This window comes from Plectropomus leopardus, chromosome 13 (genome assembly GCF_008729295.1).
Source record: "Plectropomus leopardus isolate mb chromosome 13, YSFRI_Pleo_2.0, whole genome shotgun sequence".
NCBI classification, from domain to species: domain Eukaryota; kingdom Metazoa; phylum Chordata; class Actinopteri; order Perciformes; family Serranidae; genus Plectropomus; species Plectropomus leopardus.
Window position 1 is genome coordinate 11048619 of NC_056475.1, and position 14486 is coordinate 11063104.

A 14486-nucleotide genomic window follows, 5' to 3' on the forward strand; every position below is an offset into this window, starting at 1 on the left:
TTGGATTCTGAGGATTTCATCCCAAAGTGTTAAAAAAAAGAAAATTCTCTGTCAGAATGCTTTTAGAAAGTGTGGAAACTGATGAAATATGATACAGGTTCTTGCTGGAAAACCCAGAGTGCTTAGTCAACTTCCTGTAAGAATAAAGCTAAAAATATAATACAAAAATATAATAAAATAAAATAAAGACAGAAATATGGATTCTCTGGCGTGTGTGCACATTTATGCATAAACAGACACAAACATGCGTTGTGAATATTAAATAAAGAGGGATTTGTCAACATATCTGTCCCTGGGGAGCACCATGTTACCAAGTTTTGGGAAAACTGAACTTTTAGGAAATGTGAACTCATTTCATCTTTACAGTGGCTGCATGTCTTAAGCTTATTTTAAAATGCATTAAACATATGCTATGCAGGGTTGTCAGTTGCTGTTTGTCAACATGCTCACCAGGAAAAGTAAAAGTAAAAGCCAACTCTAGATTCTTTCATGTTTGGCATTTTGCCTCCCATATTTGGGTTTCATGGTGCTGTTTCTCTTGGATGCCTGCTATTACTGTCTTGCACCTGGTTGCTACCTTTTTATAAAGTCCGGACGTCACCTGGCCGCTGTAGGGGCACACACCCATAAATGTCCTGAATACAGGAAATTAGGACAGAGTTTCTGCAGAAAAATACACTGCCACACACTTGGCGTGTATCATACGTGTGTGAGGGATTACTGCTGAGTCTATACTTTTATTTCTTTCGGGAAAATTCAGCATAGTTTATATTTTAGAAACAAAATATGCTCAAAACATAAATTATTAAAAAAAATAGATTGATTGTTAAAATACCCAGATTGTAGATACAACACCCCCACTGGTATGATGTCATGTATCTGTTTTAGCTTCAGTTAAGTCAAATATAAGAAAATAAAAGTTAAAAGACACCAACATTGACTGTTGGGAGAAAAAAAACTGAATGGAAATCCATTTATGCTCCAACACAATCTTTGTAACAGTTGTAGAATCTCACTTCACTTTCTTTCTTGGCATTAAATGTATACAAAAGCTGCTTTGCACTGTTTGAAATAACCTATTTTGCATATCTTTTACATTTTTGGTCATGGTTACACTGTTCTAAAGAAAAGGCTCATTACTTAAAGAAAAAAAAGCACCAAAAAAAAAAACATTTACACAGCAAAGACGTTCGCATACTAAGGAGCTCTTTTGGTTTTTCACAATTTGTTTTTTTACATTTTCTTTAAAGAAACATTTCTGAGCTGTTTTAAGACCCAATGCCTTTTTGTAGCAGGTAAAAAAACGGCTCCTTTTAGACATGTTGGGACCTTCTAAAATCCTAAAATCTTAGATAAAGGATCAGCTTTTTTACATAAAGAAATAAATAAAATGTGAGAGATGCGTCTTAACCTATAGATTACGTTGCTGTGGAGATGTAATGTGGCATTCAAGCAAGACATCTCAGCTTCAAATTCACAGTTGTTTGCAGAGGTACAATCTGATACAGTGAATTCATGGGATTTTTTTGGCCTCAGCATTCATGAATGGTATTGGAAAACAGGAAAGCCCTATGCACTGTACATTTATAGTCTCCTCAGGGCAGGCTCTAATCCGCAGATGAACTGGGGGCTCAGCTGACCCAAACCTGACCCTGTCTTTGTCCTCAGAATGAAGATAATCTAACCAGCCTCCTGCTCCCTTAGTTCCTCCAGCAGGAGTCAAGATAAGCAACCAAACCAATTAGCAGCAACCCACTGAGTCCATGAACACTGCAGCTGACATGCCTGCCACCAAACCTCTTTCCTGTTCAAGTCAATTCTATTTTATTTTACAGTCCATTGGCAGCAAAGGAAGCCAAACATGTACAAGTTGACAAGTCTAGTTACTTGAAATCGTTTGTTATTGTTTCTGGCATATCCGTTCTCCGTGCTTTTATTTGATTTTATAAAGCCATTTTCTGTTTTCTTGCCTTAGGAAACACCTGTGAAATCAGTCTAACCGCTCTGGCAACATGACAATATGTGGCAGAATATAGCTGACTGCTCTGCGCCTTTGTATTTATTCGCACCAGTAAAACAGAGCTCCCATCCCACCTGCAAACAGATGCTGCCGAGGCCTGAATTCAGGAGGGGCACCTGTGCTTTTCTGCTCTGCTTCGCTAAGTTAAAACACTGCATCAATAGAAGTGGTAACATACTCAGTGCATTTACTTTAGTACTATTCTCTGGGAAAAGTTTATTGTACTTTGAGTATCTTTATTTAATGTTACCTTATACTTTTTTTCACTATGTTTCAGAGAAAACAGCTATATTTACTGAAATTCTTTCTGTAATACTTGCTGTGTTCTTTGAGAGAGATTCTGGGACATGTCCATCTAAATATTCACACCACTTTTCTGATGTTAGGGGTAAAGCTGTGGCTCACTTTGTGTCCATTATTACCATTATTACAGTAAATGCAAAAAGATGGTGTCTGTCTGTATGTTTCAAAAGAAGCGTTTTCGGATAGATGTCACATTCTCTTTATTAACTACCACATAAAGACTCAAATTCTGGTTTATTTGTTTGACTAATAAAAGGTATAGAGGAACTACATCACTTTACATACTTCATGTAAAAGTTACTTATGGAACGTAATATTACACAGGTTGAGGTTAGGTTTAGGCAAGTAAAATTATGCAAGATTTGGGAAATGAAACATGGTGATGATCCCTTAAAATAACTTAAAGTTTACTTGGTTTTACATAGGACACAAACACTAGTCTCTTGGTGGAAAGACCTTGCTTGTTTGACGAATCCAACCCCCAAACTTGCCTCTTTGCGCCGACTTTTGCTCTTTTTACTAACTTAATACTCCTTTCAGTGCACTGGTCATGTGACCCATCCTTCCCCATTATATGGGTTATACACAAATTACTGGCTCGTGATTATGGGTGTTAGATACTAATTGTGGTGCATTACTTTATGGAGGTAAATATACAAACAGTACATGATAACAGTCTGCTTCATTACATTCCTTCTCTACCTCACTAACATACACATGCTTTAGTTGATTCTGACTGAATCCCACAAACACCACCCTGTACCAGGAATAATCAAGTGCACTCTCCACCTTTGGACCAAATATATTTTGATCTGCAGCTGAAAATAGTCTCTGACAAATGCAAAATGACTTCCTTTTATAAACACTGTTTAAAGAAAAAAAAAAACATTTACAATGCAGCGCGTTGACATTGCTTTAAGAATATCTACAATTAAGTTGGTGAGTAAAATGTCATCACAGGCAACAGACATAAGTGACAAAAAATAAAACCAACGTTGACAAACATGACAGGCTTCCATGACAGTGTAATGCAGGGTTCGCTTGTAATGAAGAATGATAAGACTGTCGTATTTTTACTATTTCTCAAGTAAGTAAAGAAAAGTAAAGGAATACTTCTTCCATCACTGGTATAGCATTGTGCAGTGACTCTCAAGCAGACATGCAGTGTAGGAACAAACGCACACATCAAAGGTCATGCATGCACAGATTACAGACTGAAACACACACATATGCACTCACCTCAGTGTATGAGTGTGCTGATTCGGAGTTTCTGACAGGGTCCGAGGGATTTCTCTAATCACCTGAGATGAGGAGGTAGAAAGATACGGTCAGCATGTGAAGGATGGGCCAACTCTAAGCTGATCATCTCCCAGGCCCATATTATTATTTCCCAAGTTTCTCCAATTATGGAGTGCTGATGTGGGATCAGTGCACAGATCTCCCACAGTCATCGCTTTCATTACAGAAAGAGAAGGCAGAACTGAGAAGAACCGAGGGACCGGATCAGCAGAATTCCTCAAAAATCCTTCTCAAATGAAGCTTCACGGAGCTCTGGAGGTCGTTTCAACTCTCCGAGCCCTCGTTTAGATAAAGTTGTGCTGTGTGGACTTTTGTTGTGTTTTTATGTTAAATCACTGTGGTTAAGTGGTTTCGCAACGTTGCAGCAAGTATGTACATATTAAAAAAAGTGCAAAACCTATTCATCAACTGTAGTTCCTCACTGTTGCTGCTGCTATATGGTATTTACTTTACTGTCACCACTGTTGCATAAAGACTTTACCTAGCAAGTTCCCATAGTTTGTTGTTTGATTGGTTCTGACAGTCAGAATGTTTTGTTGTCAGGTTTTTGCACCTCTTTCACATGTTGTCAGTCCATTAAATAGCCATTATTAGCTGTCATCTCTACCATTATGATGCTTCAATTTTTTTTTTAGGCTTAGGCAACAAAACTATGTGGTTAAATTAAGGAAAATATACCAAAATTTGAGTTAAAATAAGTATGTTTCTTCTGTAACATCAGTAATGTGAAGTAATGTATTATGCATGCCAGTTAAAGCAGGTCAACATTGACTTTTGCTGTCACACAGGACAAAAACAGCAATCTCCTGGATTAATGTCCTGTATTTGTTTGACCTATCCACCCACCCTGGCCTCCTTACTATGAGGACTTTATTGCTTTTTTTGATGCGTCACCTGCCTTCTTCCTTTGCTTCCCTCATAATCACTAGGCCCACTATAGGTCTCAGACTTACAATAAATGCAAATATAGAAGGTGCAGTATGGTCTTACCACCTTAAATCTGTGCATTCAATTAGAGCTGATAACAGCCATTTAATGGGGTGATGAAATTGAAAAGTAAATCAGTTATAATAGATTAAAACTGTCTGTTAATATGGTGTCATATGCTGTCATCTTCAGTGGTGCAAACCAAAGGATAAAGGTCACCACTGACTGATTTCCCTCCAACTTGAATACCAACCAATCAGCAAAGCTCCTTAACATTAAAACAAAAAAGGACAATCAGAATATTGTTACATTGAGGGTCTGAAAATAGTGTAATATCCGGCTCATTGTCTCATTAGATAATAAATGAGCCACAAAAATTAGAAATCACTGAGTGCTTATGTCAACATTTTCAGAAGTTTTGAAACTTCACAAAGAAACTTTGCCAGTCCAAATTAAAAACTCATTTACATTCCTCTGCTTTTATAAATATATAAAAAGGATACTTCCACCATACACCAGTGCGTAATAGGACAGAAAAAAAACAAAAACAAAAAAACAGTAAGAGCTCAAAGATGATGCTCAGCAGCAAAATGATAACAGCAAAATGTCTCTCTTGAAATTGATTCAGGTATGTAAGTACAGATTCATAAGCACAGCAAAAACAGCAATGATGCAGTGACTCATAATATGACATTTAGAGCAAAACAGCTAAGGGAAGTAAACAATGCACAAGACTGGCAAAGCTAAATATGAATTCAGGAAATATGTATCATTCTTGATTAGATTTTTTCTGGCAGATTTAGCCATGAAGTCAGCTATGTATCTAATATTGTTAATACACACAGTACAGAGTGCCATTTGCAGCAGGTGGGAAACAAGTCCTGCATTTGAAGAGTATCAATAGCAGCACATAGCACTGTGATACCAAAGTAAACTGAAGGTGAAGTGAAGCTGATGGCTGCAAAAACATTCATCAGCAAGTCCAGTGTCAAGTGCTAAGAGCTGTTATTGACACTGGTGACACACCTGGACTGAGACTTTAATGATTCCCTTTTAGGTTGGGAAATGAAAATACTGTAAGAGGAATTAGCAGCTCTGTGGAGCAGAGCCACGTAGCATATGGAGGTTTAAAAAATGTGAACGAATCAGCAGCATTTACTTAAAGGCAACCCAATAAAAAATGCTGTGAATATTATCGAGTTTGAAAGATAGAGCATGCTGCAGCAGTCTCTGTGTGTGTTTGTACACATGGGTACATATTATGTATATCTATGTCACTAGGTGTCTTCAAGTACTTCAAGTAAGTTCAAGAACCTAAATTTACATCCCATCCCATCACTCCTGCTACCATCAGACATATACACAACTTTAACTCTGAAAATCTGACCAGTTCCATTTATATAATCTAATATTATCTCGTTCAGTATAGAAATGCTATAATGTAGGCTCCAATAACCTATTGTATTTGAATGTGACATAACATAGATATTCCTTCTCTCATCATTATCTAATTTGGCTTGATTAAGACTCTCAAGCTCTGACACACAGCATGATTTGCTTATCAACATTATGAGGAAAACTCATTGTTTTTTCACCTATAAAAGGTCTAGTGTGTAGGATTAAGTGATATCTAGTGGTGAGGTTGGAGATTACAACCAACTAAACGCTTGTTTGCCATGAGTGTAGGAAAGCTACAGTGGCAGACACAAAAGCCTGAATGGCCCAATTTAGAGTCAGTGTTTGTTTTTTCATTCTGGATGGATCTACTGTAGAAACAACATGGTGGCCTTGGTGGGGCAGGACCCAGGAGGTTAAAAAGAGATGAGGCTGCAGCACCATATCACATCAATTCAATGGGGTACAAAACACATGCAGTGAAAACTGGTCAGCAGTTGCCATGAGGCTAAAAAGCTGGCACACTATCATAGAACCAAAAAAAGGCTTCAATAGAAGACCATAAAAAATTAATTTGAGCGTAAAATAAAGTTTTTTCAGGCCGAATGCACCTAATGATGGTAAAAAAGCACAGCCAAAGAGCTCCAGGTACACTGTACATGTGTCATAGCCCATAGCTCCCATGGTTTCAAAGAGTGTGCAGCAGTGTTTTTTATATAGCCTTAGAGATCACCTGCTCTTTATGTAGATATAAATGACTCATTCTTTGGTAACAAACATGATTCTTATTTTTAGGTGATTATACACTAATGAAAAAGATATTGATGAACATTATATTCCATTTCTACGAAAACATATCTGCCTAAATCCTACACACTGGACAATTAATTAGACTGACTTGAATCATGTATCATTTCAAACACTCGTCTGCAAGTCTGACTGGAAGTAAAGAAAGAAAGAATGCCCTTGCAAGTGGACTATATGACCCAAAGTGACACTAGTTATACTCACACGAGTCAAAATGGCCATTTTTACAGGAAGTTTGAAAAAAAAACCTACTTTTTTTTTCACAGTGTTATGTGATAAGGTCAGCAGCTGCCTGGTGTTGGTGGCCAAACACCTGATGAATTAAGTTATACGAATACTGTATATTGTAAGTGTGTCAACACTTGGATACTGCACTTGATTGTGGATAATTTCAGAACGATGGTGCTATAGCTTCCACTATTTCACAATGTTTTTCAACCAGATTCTGGATCCTAGAAAAAGCCCCAAAGGTCATGAACCTATTTTTGGCCATGTAGTTGATATCTGAGTCTGGTAAGACAATCAGATAACAGGGAATACTCCTACAAATGCACTTAATTGCAGCAAGGCACATAAAACAAACTATGTTTTTGTTTTTTTAATACAAAAGAAAATAGGAATCAACTGAACACGTAAAAAAAGAAGTACATTAAAATGCCTGCAGTACAAGTACATTAGAAAAACAGATATTTCAAGTTCTTATTGGAATAATGCATTTATCATGGTTGCTCCAAAATACAGTATCCAATACAACCTGAGAACAGCTCCTGTATTACTGGTTTGAATTATCACAATAAGTAATCTACAGCTATTCAAGGCCACTGGAGTGTGTAAAGCAAACACAAATCGCCTCTGTGTACACTACACTAATTAAATCAGAACCAACTACAAACACAACATTAGCTCAACATTTGTGTCATACAAACATACACTGAGTGCAAAGGAACTCACTGACAAAAAACAGACATTCACATCCTCCTTCAGAGAGAAAGATTATTTAGAAAAGAAATGTTTCTTCACTTACTCTCCGAAATGAATAAATGCAAACAAAGCAAATAAATGCAGATAATAAAGACTTGGGAATAGGAGCTTTCTTAGATTTGTTAGAACAACTGCAGCAGCTGCTCCAACAACAAGTAGCCATATAAAGAATGCAAAAGCGCTCGAGCCTCCACAGCCACCACATGACCTACCTCCTCCTCAATTTAATTAAATTTTCACCCTTTTAAAAAAAAAAAGTGGCTCGTGGCCGTCCTGCTGACAGAGGCTGAGCTGTGAATGCATGGGACTTCTACTGATGTCACTTTTGTTAATCATTTCTTTTCTATTCTACACAAGTATACAGCACCCATTACACACACCACAGCCCAATTAGAGCAGGAATGTGAATTAATGAGCAGGTCAGGGCAGGTTAACGAAGGGTGGCGCTCATCTGCTGAGGGCTGAAATTAAAAACTGTATCCTCAGTCTGCATTAAGTTTCACAGAGGCAGCTGCTCCCTCTGACTCGCTATTATCATGTTAGTGTTATTTTGCGTCTGTGCTATAACTCCTTAAACTATATTGTAGAGCTGAGCTGCAGCTGTGAGGGCGACTGGTGACTTGTTTTATTTTAAAGCGTGTCATCAGCCTGCGGGGCCACTGCCTCTCTGTTTCCACTGTTTGGTGGAAAGAAAGTGAAATAAACCAGTTGAAGCAGAGAGAAAACAGTTATTTGCAGAATTACTACTAATGAATGTGTTTATTTGATATTCTTACGGGTTTTACATGTAATCTAATACTTGCATATCAGTCTACAAGGAAAACTATCATTGCCTTGAGATAATGTCCTGTAAATACAGTGCAATCTTCATTTTTACAAGTGTTTCAACACCTCATTCTAATATCAACTATATAAGCAAAACCCAAACATGGCGGTGTGAGATGCACCTGGCAGTGGCAGCTTTTAAACCTTCGGGCATTGTATAAAGAGTGAGAAAGTCCACATTGTGTGATGAGAGGGGAGGTGAATTGGTCAAACAAACACCGGACTCTAGTTATATAAACAACAGTGTGTTATGCTAGTATTTGATGTTACATTATGTTAGTAACACCTGTACAAATTTAAGACAAAGCATGATTTTTGTTAAACCTAGCCATGTGCTTTGGTTGCCTAAACCTAAAGATGTAAAGCTAAAAACTAAAAACGTTTTCTTTTTCTTTTCTTAAAACCTCCATTGTGAATTCATTTAGAAGTAGTCTGTGAAAATTGTAGATTTCTTGTGGAAACAGAAGTTTATCTTGAAAAGACATAATACATGTTTCAAATGTAAACTGAAACGCTGTCCCTGGGTAGGGCTATAGGCATAGCATCAGTATTTGATAGGAGAATGTGTTGAGTAAACTCAAGTCAAGTTAATTTAATTTATAAAGTCCATTATCAAAAATTACAATTTGTCTCAGAGGGCTTTACATCAGATTCCATCCCTTTGTCCTTGGACAGTGACTAAGAAAAACTTCCCTAAAACAGCCACGCTACCTGCCCAGCATCAAACAGCTGACAAAGTCAGCAACACAGCTGGTGGGTTGGTCAAGACAACACGGGATACTGAACAATAAATTCAAATTTGTTTTGTTGCTCTGTATCTTCTAGATGTTTGGTTACACCCAACTTTATAAAGTGATGCAGTATATGAAGCATAAATGTGACAGTATTTTGTATACAGGCTTTAACTGCCCCCAAACGAGCAAATAAATCAATAAATGCAGCTTTAGCTAGGCAAACGTCAGAGAAGACAATGGTAATCAACTGCTGAAGACAAAGGTATAGTCATTCTTTACAATAATCTAAATAATAGAAATACGGTAAGACAGTGAGCAAGACTTTTTTTAAGTCATGGGTGAAAAGTTGTCTATGTGTCTAAAATTGGTGAAAAAAACCTACATGTTAAAGTTATGTAATAGCTATTTATTGCCTTTTCATTTGCAGATAAGCAAAACTGTACTAACAGGACAGTGTACTATGTGTTGTTTAAGGCAGTTCAGCCTCCAAAAGTAGTCCTGCACCTGATAAATCTTTGGAACTTTTTTGTTATGTTTTCTCAAAACAATACTACTAAGTTTAACCAGATATTAGGAATAAAAGACGCCTACTTTCTAACCTCAGTGACTTTACGTACCTTTTCTTTGAAAAACACCCACTCTCTCCCAGTGTCCACAGCAAGTTTCAGTGTATTTTTATGTTAAAATAACACATTAAAATTATATCTGCTCCTGTGTACAAGTCTTAGCTTGAGCTGAGAAGTTTGTAGCATCTGAGTGACTCTACAGATAAGCAGTTTCTCTTTTGATCTTTTAGTTATCTTAATCAAGATGCTCTATTCTTGCAATTTCTAATGATCAAAGAAGTCAGTGGGAAAAATGAAGGTGTGCCTGTATGCATGTTGCAGTTATTAGTAAGAATGTGCTGTTATAGCTGAATGTCAAATACGAGTCAGGAAACGCAAGCAGATATCTGAAAAACATCCGCAAATCGTCAGACTTGTCTGATAGACAAACAACTGCATAACAGAAACAAACCTGCAAACCTAACGAGTTAAAGGAGAAAATGTTTCCAGCGGGAAACTCTGCATCTGCAGGGGAGGATGTGATTCTAACTGACAGAGAATTGTTTAACCAAAAAAAAAAAAAAAAAAAAAAAAAAAAAAAAACTAACTCTTTGGGGAAAATGAAGGCTTCAGTTTCCTGGGCAGCCTGCAGAAGCAGCGGCTGACGGCGCACGGGGCTCAAAAGGACTCAGAAACTCTGAATACTGCAAACATCCTGCGAGCGCTGCTGAGAAATGAGCTACTGCAAACCAATCAAGCTGCACTGAACCAACACGCTCTGCGCTTTCCAAGAGGAGAAGGGAGGCGATCCTGTCTGCGGCACACACATGAAAGGATACCTGATATCAGAGATGGGAAAAAACAAAGAGCACAGACCTGGTCGTCTTATTATTATTTTTTTTTTTCTTTTAAACTGTTTATTTTCTCTCTGGCAGAGTAGAATCAAAACTCAGAAAGAGGATGAGAAACACCCAAAGGGATTAATATTATAGTACGGTTCACAAACCTCACCCTCAGCACTAGAAGCTTTTATCTATTTCTCATTTCCATGTTGACTGACTTTATTCATTACTGAGAGATGCATAAAGGGTGCATTAAATTAATGAATACTTGTGGGTGAAATGTAAGATATGCTTGATTACACTCCATAATGTTCCAGATGTTTCTACATATTATATTTTGTTCTATGTATTTCCATCCTTGGTACTCCATCTCACAGTTCTCCATCTGTTTTCTCCATCTAAACTTTTATTCCTTTCTCTCAAGTCTCTCAATTTCTAGGTCACTCTCTTTCCCTCCCTCACTGTCTCAGCTCCGAACTTCTCTCTCTCTCTCTTTCTCTCTCACCCATCTCTCTCCAGCTAAGAAAGATTAAAGTGGAGGCAGAAGTCGTGTTAATGGCCATCAGCTCATCCTGTGCAGGCAGATCCCTGTCTGCACCGCCTACCTGCTTAATTAGTCGAGAGGCAAACCTCTGGCAATGAAGCTGGTGTTAACTGCTTACTCACACACACACACACGCTCTCACACACACACACACACACACACACACACACACACACACACACACACCCTTCTACGTACAGGGTGTTCTCATGGGACTGCATTAATCAATCAGCTATCCTACATTATCTTCTATATATATATATATGTATGTATACACATATACACGTTTATAAAGTTTCTAGATGTATAATCTGAGCTTTGCCACTTTTCTATCTAACTGTACAACTAACGAAATTAATTGTTTGTGCATTTTATTGTGTATTTTTGTGTAGTCTATTTTATTATCTTTTATTACTTTCGTAAAGTGTCTTTGAGAACCTTGAAAAGTGTTCTATAAATAAAATGCATTATTATTACTATTATTATCATTATGCTGATCAACCATCTACCCTGCAGCTTGTCCATCTGCTGTTGTGAACACGCAGTGTCTCGTTACTAGTGTAGATCCTTGAAACATCGCTTGAAGTCCATAGCCTCACTGGTAGCACCATGAGGCTACAACACTTATTACAGACCACAAAACTGTTGAATCAACTCTTGGATGGATAAAAATGGAGACAGACTGCCATGTGAAAGGCAGAAATGTAAAGTTTGTTCTAAGGTTGCACCAGAGGAAAGGTTAAGTTGTTACATTGATCAAAAGGATTAAGGATTCACGTTGGGCTGTACACTGTCAGACTTGGCTTAACTTCCATCAGTTTGAAGTGGACTTTAGCTATACATATAATCAGCAGTGCTTTAAGCTGAATGCTAAAATTAGCATGTTGGGATGCTGGTTTGACTTCTTGCACATAACATTTATATGCAGCTTAGCAACAATGGAAACACTCATCCTAGCAAAGAAAAATGCTAAGATTTAGCACGCATAACAGGGAATGTACTGTCAGCACACAATCATGCCACATTAACATTGATTGCAAAAAAACATAGAAAGGCAATAGAAAGGAATTTAGATTTATTTTTAAGGTGAAATGTGAAATGCTGGAGCACATGCTTTGAAGTACTGGGGGGGGGGGGGGGGCAGCATCTCACCTCCTAGCCAGCTAGAAATCGCTCTCGTAGCATTTCTAGTCTACTTATCATAAGAAAGTCAGAAAACATAGAGAAAAGAAATGTTTTTATTCCTATCTTTCTTATTAAACTGAAAAATTCAACAGCACGTCTTCTGAGTTGCTCTTCATTGAACTATAGCTTAACTACCTGTAGACTCAGAAAAAAACACTTCATTCACACTTGACACAATAAAACTTAGCAAAACAGTCTTGGTTAGTCTCTCCACTGATCCACCATTCACCAGCTCTGGTTTGGGTCAAAATGAACTTTTAATTCATTAGTTACATCTGAGATATGCTAGCTCTACACACTGTCTCTTGCTGCCTGCTGAACAGCAGATCTCACTCATTTCTCAGATGCAGACCATTAAATAAGCAAAATAAATTAACAAAAAACACCCCAAGAAAATTGCTCCATATAAAAATCAACTTGCAATTTACTCAGTCAATTGGCAATAGCCACTATATTAATTGTATAGCCCAACCCTATGGACAAGCCCTCAGGGCAGCTCTATTTTATTGTCCTCTCCTGTTTGACTGAGCTTAGACTGGAAACTACAGAGACACACTATCACCTCTCAAGGTACATGTGGTATTACATGGCTAGACAGCCTTGGGCAAGCTGGCTAGGATGCTCATTTCAGTAGATATGTCTGCAATACAATATGTAGATGATCTTGTCATATGTCAGAACAGTGACTTATTGACAATTTGTTATTAATCATAGTTCATTCACATCTCACATCTTTTAGACCTATCCCACCCTTTCCTGTAATGATGATGATAATGACAAATGGGAATTTTCTTCTGTTGGAACTAAATGAAATGTCAGAGGTTAACCAAAGTCTTCTGGAAATCATGACTGTCTTGATAAAATTTTGTGACATTCCATTTAATAGTTGAGATATTACAGCTTGGATCAAACCATTGGCCTAATCAACCATTGTGCCAGCATTGATATCCCTCGAGTCATGTTGCCATCACACATGCAGCGATGCATTTTACGTTCTTCATAAAACAGGAACAGGGTAAGCATTAGAGCTGATTTTGCCAGTGTACCTGGGCAGAAGGCTATAGCGTTTGCATCCTTTCAGACACTCTGGGGTGAGAACCAAAAGCAAAATCAATCAATGCCACATAACAATCACAAATATGTCTTCTCATGTTGCAGCTGATTAAAGAAACATCATAGCCTATTGTCTTGTGGCTAAAAGATTTTTGTTTTAACCCAGCCTGCTTGGCTGCTGTCTGTATGCCACTATGCCAAGAGATCCCAGGCACTACTATCCATGGATTAGTTAGTCGTCAGTCACAGCCAGTGATTTTCACTTGAAGCAAGGATCATCCGACATATCTGCACTTTGCAAAAATGTCCTCACTCTCATAGTCTAAAGCCTCTGTCCTCATCAGTATAGGAATACAGGAAAACACGCACACAACTTCATGCCTCCACATCCAGCAGGCATCCACCTGTTTTTTTCTAATTAGTCCACAGAGCTTGTAGGAACAGTGGGTGCGTTATTAATAGTCAGCTCCCTAGCACACTCGCCGCCTATACATAAATAGATTTGATAGATATGTCAGCAATACGTTGATTATTTAAGATGTTTATCACCTTTTACATAATTGTTTTATCTATATTTAGCTTTTGGGTTTGTCTTGCAGTTCTGTAGGTAGTGTATAATGTATGGGAACAGAGTGTTCACAGTATTGGTAAAAATAAAATGTAGAAATTATAAAAATGTTCAAATGTGTCTTTTGAATCCGAGTAATATTCAAACTTGAGTAATTCCTAATAATATGATCTCGCCAAACAGAATGGATGGGAAGGTTTAGACTTGCTTAGTCATAGCAACATTTTCCAAATGTAACTGTGACCCGGAAATGACCTTCTCAAATCGAGATTTGATGGTTTTATGGTGGGATGATTTATTTTCACAAACATGAATGTGTGTTAGTACAGGAGGGGATGTCAGATTACTTTGCTTGTTTTGTATCCTTATTCCTTCATATTCCTTCAAGAATGACATCAGCAGTGACAAGTTAAATCTGTCATTTTTAAGTCTGCTGAGAGGAAGCTGTGTGTGAAATC

General features: G+C 37.6%; 1 protein-coding gene across 1 annotated transcript in view; it reads right to left on the reverse strand.

The window, feature by feature from the left end:
* The window catches only part of sgcd (sarcoglycan, delta (dystrophin-associated glycoprotein)), a 307043-nt gene that overhangs the window by 191456 nt on the left and 101101 nt on the right, over positions 1–14486 (reverse strand). Inside the window, exon 2 of the mRNA XM_042498784.1 lies at positions 3563–3624. The gene's annotated coding sequence lies outside the window, so the exon portion shown is untranslated. The remainder of the gene's footprint in view (positions 1–3562; positions 3625–14486) is intronic.